The sequence below is a fragment of the Lipotes vexillifer genome, unplaced genomic scaffold (assembly GCF_000442215.2).
Source record: "Lipotes vexillifer unplaced genomic scaffold, Lipotes_vexillifer_v1.1 scaffold40, whole genome shotgun sequence".
Taxonomy (NCBI): domain Eukaryota; kingdom Metazoa; phylum Chordata; class Mammalia; order Artiodactyla; family Lipotidae; genus Lipotes; species Lipotes vexillifer.
The window spans coordinates 3638441-3645664 of NW_006771578.1; the positions used below are offsets into that span (position 1 = coordinate 3638441).

At 44.7% G+C, this 7224-nt stretch overlaps 1 non-coding gene across 1 annotated transcript; it reads left to right on the forward strand.

The window, feature by feature from the left end:
* The first annotated feature begins 1705 nt into the window (after positions 1 to 1705).
* Positions 1706 to 1778, forward strand: TRNAG-CCC (transfer RNA glycine (anticodon CCC)). The gene has a single exon. It is a non-coding gene; the product is annotated as a tRNA-Gly (tRNA).
* The last annotated feature ends 5446 nt before the right edge of the window (positions 1779 to 7224 follow it).

The following is a 7224-nucleotide window of genomic DNA, read 5'->3' on the forward strand; positions in this document are numbered from 1 at the left end:
TGAGCCTGCGCGTCCGGAGCCTGTGCTCCGCAACGGGAGAGGCCACAACAGTGAGAGGCCCACGGACCGAAAAAAAAAAAAAAAAAAGACGCTCTACTCTCTTCCCTTGACAAACATACTTTCATAACGATCTGAAAGGCCAGGTTTGAATGTGGAATTCCCATCTCTTCGGTGCTCTGGGCTGGAATGAGGCAGCACAGGAAGGGCTGGCCCCTGGTCTTCCTACTCTCAGCTCTGCTCCTTCCCACATTGCCGGGGCCCTCATGTGGACCCGGAAACTATATCCCAAACTCTGTCCAAATCCCCTTCAAACAGCTGCCCCTTGCCATCCCTGGGACCTGGCAGAGTGACACTGGCAGAGAAGAGGCCTGAGCAGGCCCTGGAAGCGGACGGGGAATTCTCAGGTCCTGGGTACTATGACTGCGGTCTGGGGAATGGAGCAGATTCTGGGTGGGCACATCTCTGCTGGCCCTGCAGACTCTTTGTCCCAAGGGGAGGGGACCTCTGGAGGAGGCCAGGGCAGGGCCCTCTCACTTGGTGTCAGAATGATGCTGAGTGGTGAGCAGTTCCCAGTGGCTGGAATGCTGTCATATCAGCATGAGCAATAGCAGAACAGGAGGCTGGTTCTCACTGTGATGAGAGACGACAGAAAGCGTGGCCCCGAATTCTCACCTTTGCTCTTTAGGAGGGGAAATACGTGGGAAATGGCCCGCCACTCTTCCCATTCACCACATGTACACAGGAGCTGGGCACATCCAAGTCAATGTGCGGGACCTGGCCTTTTGACCCAGTAAAACTGAGAAGCTAGAAATTAATAGGACCTAAACTATATACTCTCTCAGGTTGTCAGGGTGAGGGAAGCAGGCCACTTGGAAACGAGTCAGCTTCTCTCTGGCAACACCCCATTGCTCCAGTGAAGTGAGTAAGCCTTTTGAAGTAGGGACGTCCTTTCCTCGTCCTCCTCGTCCTTCCGTAGAGGGCCAGGACCTGCCTAAAGTAAGCGACGACCCAGACTTTCAGGGCTATGACATTGTACAGCAGGGGGCGCGGAAGGAGCTTGAAAAACCTCTCTGAGGCTGCTCTACACCTCAGTTCTACCTCTTCTGGTCGAGCTATAGGCTCCCCCCGTGTCTGACCCTTTTGAGCAGATGTCTAAAAGTTTTAGATTTTAATTACTTATAGGAAAAACAACACACACACGCGCGTGCACACACACACACACACGCGCGCGCGCACACACAATCCATTTCCTGATTGGAGAGACAAGCAAAGGTATGAAGTCTTCCATTTGCCTTGGGGAACACAAGGCCGTATTTTCACCCCCAACATAAAAAGAGCCTTGTTTAGATCATCCTTGAGATTTGGCCCAATTTGCACTCTCATTTCTTTCCATTCATAGTATTTTTAGAATTTCTTACTCTCTCCCTAACTCCTGATAGAACCCCAGGAACTCTCTGGTTCTATTATGGATAATGCTGTTCTCTTAACCACCACAACTTTACTATGAGAGGTTGTGCTGTGCTCTTGGGCTCTAGGACCCTTTTGCCTATCCTATCAGGCTCTGGAACTCAGATGCCTGGGATTAACTCCACAGCAGGGAAGCTGTAGGACCTTGGGTAAGTTATCTAACTTCTCTGTGCCATGGTTTTCTCAAGGGAATTATCCCTTGCAGTAGCTTGTCTCTAAAGATGCCTGCCATGGGAATTCCCTGGTGGTCCAGTGGTTAAAACTCTGCGCTCCCAATGCAGGGGGCCCGGGTTCGATCCCGGGTCAGGGAACTAGATCCCGCATGCATGCCGCAACTGAAGATCCCTCATGCTGCAACGAAGGTCCTGAGTGCCGCAGGTAAAACCCAGAGCGGCCAAATAAATAAATAGATATTTTTTAAAAAAAGATGCCTGCCATCAATCCCTTCCCTCCCCGTATGTGCCCGCCACTCCCCTATCGAGAAGTGGACTCCATTTCTCAGCCCTCTTGGATCTGGGCTGGCTGTGACTGCTTTGATGCCCAGTGCAGTCAAGCCCTTAGTTGACTCCACCCCACCAGCATCTGACTACAACTGCATGGGAGGCCACATAAGAACAGGTTGCACTGGTCACTTCTTAAGTAACTTTAATTCAAAATAATCAATATGCCATTGTGGCATATTTTGGGATGGCCTGTCCTGAGCCCAGCAGCGTATATCGCAAAATGATCACCATAATAAATCTAGTTACAATCCATCACCATACACAGCTATAATTTCTTTTTTCTTGTGATGAGAACTTTTAAGATCTACTCTCTTAGACCATGTTCTAAGCACTGGAGACACAGCAGTGAAGAAACACCTAGATAAATACTAGAACCTGGAAACTGCGGCAATTCTAAGCCTTCACTATGTGGAACATAGATTCTTTAGCCTTTCCTGAGACACCTCATGTCTGACCCTCCATTTGTGTCTGTCAGATATTGAGGTCTGCACTTCCTTAAATTAAACCCAGGCTCCACAATTCTTGGCTACAACCCGTCTCTCGCTAGTACTCTCAACTCCCTTGCCACCTCATCCTCTGTTCCGCCCTGTTCCACCAGGTGGAATCCCAACCTTCAAACCCTGGTTGCATTTGTCTTTCTTCTCCCCTTCAGAGCTAAGCTTCTTGAAAGAAGAGTCTCCCTCACTATCTCCACCTCCACTCTCACATCCACCCCTCAGTCCCCACCTGCACCATCACGCTGGAGCCACTCGTGCCAAGATCACCAGTTGAGTCACTAGAGCAGGCTTATACTGGCTCTCATGAGCCCACTGGATGCCTCTCTTCCCAACTTTCTGTTTACTGACACCATGCTGGTGGCTTAAAATCATCCAGGGTGGGAGTATTCACACCACAGACACTGGCGCACACTATAAATCAGGCTTTCTCCCCCTACAGGGCTGGGGTTAACCATTTACCAGCACCTCACTACCAGTCACCTTCCAGCTGCTGAGGGCGAAAGGGCATCTCCCAGACTTTCCTTACTTGGCTGTATCTCCACTCGACACAACTGGTCATTCTCTCCTCTCTTAGAGGTTCTTCATCTCTGGCTTCCTAGGCTGCCACGCCCCCCATTTTCCTCTGACTTCTCGGCCCCTCCTCTGCCTCAGCCTTTAAAGGCTTTTATTTAACTCATCTTTCAAAAATTGGTGTTTTCCGGGATTCTGTCTTCGTTTCCTATACAAGCTTCGTAGAGGACATCTTACATTCCCATCGTTTCAACAATTCTGAAACCAAAAGGTCATCCTGGACCTTTCCTAGCCCCTCCTTCCCATATCAATCCAACATCAAGTCCTGCTGATTTTTTAAATAGCTCTCGAATCCTCCCCCTTCTATGTTCACTGCCTGTATGCAATCCACACCACCATCATCTCCAGCCTGCAGGAGCTTCCTAACTGCTCTACTCCCGGCTACTACCGTCCTCCAATTCATTCTCTACATTTCAGCAACAGTGATTTTTCACAGTACAAAACTGATGGAAATACCTCTTTGTGTCCTAATCTGCTTGAAACAATTCAGTGGCTTTCTGTTGCTCTAAGTATAAGATCCAAGTCCTTAGCATGACCTGGGAGGCCTGCAGAGCCTGGCTCCTGTCTTCCAGTCTCATTTCAGACCTATCTCTCTTGCCCTCTCTTGCACCACTGATTCCAGGGCACTGTATTCCCTCTAGAAGCAGACTTTTTGTACATGCTATTCCCTCCACCTGGAAACCCTCTCCCCTTTCAACTCTCATTCATCCCTTAGCTCTCAGCTCAGAAGTTACTGCCTCAAGGATGTCCCTTGGACTCCCAGACTCGGTTAGGTCCCCCCATTAGCTGTTCTTATAGCACCACGTAACTCTTCTTGCTTGGACCTGCGGCACACCTCTCTGACCTCATCTCCTGGCACTCAGCCCCTCATGCTCTCCCCCCAACCCCTGCTATGGTCCTTCTATTCTCAGGCTACAGAGCACGCCCCTGAGGCCCTGGTGATGTGTCCTTAACATGCCTCTCCTGACTCACCACCCCACACCCCAGGCTTGCGGGGTCTACACTCACTTGTGGTTTCTTTGTTTTAGTCACAGCTACCTGGACCTGTCCCGACTGGGAAGCCCAGGCTCCATCAGCCCCGGCTAGGAGCTTTGGTTCTGAGGCCCTAGGAGCTCAGGGCTTATCTTGTAATCATCTATTGCCTCCTTCCCCGGACTCAGGTCCCTTGGAAGTCAGGCTACCTCTTCTATCTCTGTAGGCTTGACAAAATGCCCGACACTTAAAATTCAGCACATTTTGAGTAAATGAATAAAATTCTTTGTAAGTTAGCATGTTACATCTTTTAAATATACGTACCAAAGTTTCTTGGAACAGGAACAAAATACTCATCATTACACAGATGTCATCAATTATTGAAAAATATGCTTCTGACTTCTCAGTATAATAAATAGAATTACTTGATATCTCAGATGTCAAGAATGAAATAATAAAAATGTAATCACGTTTCTGTTATAAACGGTTCTTTAGTTGTCTAAATTTGGAGTGCTGAGTTTTAAAAATTGCACACCGAGTCAACCTGCCTGCTCCCTTGACCATCTTGCTTGAAGAATCAGGGTCAAAGGATGCAAACTGGGGAGGGAGGGAGGGGTCAAAGGAGCTTGATTAATAGATGTCCAGGATGGGGGGTGGGAGGTGAGTTCTTAGGTAAGGAGGAACTTGAAATGAAAGAATAGCTGCCCCTGCAAAAAGGAACTGATAAGAGACAGCAAGTGGAACCAAATCAGTCAATAGGGGATGAAGAAAGAGGAAGGTGAGCGATAGGAACGAAAAGACCTGACTGAAGTCATTAAAAGAATATGTACAAATAGGACCGCTTTGCGTGATGTTTTTATGCTTTTAATCCAGTTGTTTCCCAACTGTTACGCATTCTTTCAATATTAATTCTGTTGTTTTGATAGATAATTAAGTTCCTTTTAGCAGAGAGTAGTTAAGAGAATTGCTTGGAGAATTGTTTGGGCTGCTCTTCAAATACAAAATTGATGCTTTGGGCCAGCCATTAGGGCTAGAAATTTGAGTTATTTTCCCTGTGCTGCTGATGGGTTGTGCTGCCTGAGCCACTGGCCCTCCTGTCACATCACCCATTGTGACTGCCTGTATTTACAGATAATTAGCTAAGGTTGCAAGTGATGACGGGACAGATTGTTTTCTTTATGTGAAAAATGACTAGTTTATAATAGCATTATAATTTCACCCTGTATTCAAAAAAAAAAAAAAGTGGACAAACTCTTACAAACTGAGTTCACAGGGCAATATCCTCAAATATAAGAGAAACCAAATGCCCGAAGTACTGAGGCCTCAGCGAGCAAATGAGAGTTGAGTCCAGGGAGGCTGAGCCTCTTTACAGCTTTGTGACAACTACCATCACAAGCTCTTTTCCTCACTCTCCGTTGAGTTTACATTAAGCATTTCCCTCTAAGATGCTGAGAAGGAACAAAAACGTGGGCTCTGGAGTCAGGCAGCCCTGGGTTGCGATCCTGGCACTGTCTGGCTGTGGGGTCTGCTCAATGTCACTATAAAATGCAGATAATGAGGTCTACTTCCTAAGGCTGTCGGGAAAGGACTGAATGAAACAGCCCATGGAAAGAACGTTGCCGAATACCTGGTAGTTAATGAGTGTAATTTGTTTTCTGTGGATGTCCAGAGCAGAATACTTCCAACACTCTGATTTATCATAAGATCAGGCCTATCCAAAGCACTAAATGATAACAAGAGTTCAGTCTCTTTTATTCTGCTTTTTTTTAATGTCATATTCCATTTGAGTCCTAAGCATGTAAGCAGGTACCATGGAATGTAAACAAGAAAGGAAACAGAAATATATTGAATGACTCATATGTGAAACAATGCTGTGACTCACACAGATGAAATAGCTGCTTGGCTGCACAAAATAACACTAAAACGTTTAAAAAGAGACAACATAGGAATAAGCTATTTTAATCAAGCAAAAACAAATTTATATCCATTAGTTCTAAAAATAAAATTAGACTTTTCCAACCCTTAACATCTGTATTTAATAATATCTTCTAACCAAAATACAGATGCTAAAACAGCAAATTACAATATATCTTGTACAGCATACAGTATGTTCACTGTTCACACTTACTTTAATTCTAGTTGGTCGTTATGTACTCAATGCATAAACATCACTTAGAATAAAATTTTCACAATTAACAAAAAATGCGACAAGGCTGTCTTAAAACGGCTCTGCTAGAAATTGTATAGAATATACAGAATTACAAAGTCAAGTATTTTTTTATCAAAATATACACCCCTCCCTGAAACTAACACAAGCTATCAACATTTTAAACGAATAATACAATTATAGAAAATATTTGCAAAATTATTTTTTCATGTATAAATATTCTGCCGTATTTACTTTGGTCTAGAATTATCAGCATACAAGTCCACTTAAAAAATATCCACATGGAAGGGCTGGGAGACATCAGTACACGTAATCATTTTACATTTGGAGTTACCTCAAATCAGAGTGACTGAAACACACAGTAATTCTCCTTGACTCATAAGCCTAATTGAGATAAAACAAATTAGTAGATCACAGGATTGCTTACTCAATTTTCTAATCATCAATTCAAAATTTCAGAGGCCCTCTGCAACTATCTTTTTAACAAAACCCAAATGAACAGTGCAGGTATACATATATACAATGTATAAAATAAAGTTGAACTCGTTTGCATTTTTCCATTTTCCTCTATTACATAATACTGTTTGTAAGTGAAAGCAGATGAACAGAAGATAAATGCAAATACAACATTGGGGGTTATTTAACAGCAAAGTACTACAGTATAAAAAGGTCAGCTTTGATCATGTCCTTTTCTGGGTGCTTAAATGCTTTCTTGCCCACCCCAATCCTTATTAAGTCTTCACGGAGGTATCACAATGCTTGAAGAGAGAATCTGGAGTCCTTTGAGTTAATTCTTCACAATGGTAACCTTGCAACCTTGGGTAATCTTGGGTTTCCAGCTATCACATCCCATGAACATGAATGGCTGCAGGTCATCCTTGAACTGGGTTCCAGATTCTGCTCATACTGGTCATCAAAGGGTAAGAATGCTTTCTCTCTCCTATTCTGGCAGTTTAAAAAGTAAGAATCATGACTTCCAGCCTCCCAGGAACCTAGTCCACATAACGGAATATCCTATAGGGCAGTTAGATTTTGAGGGCAGTGTTGA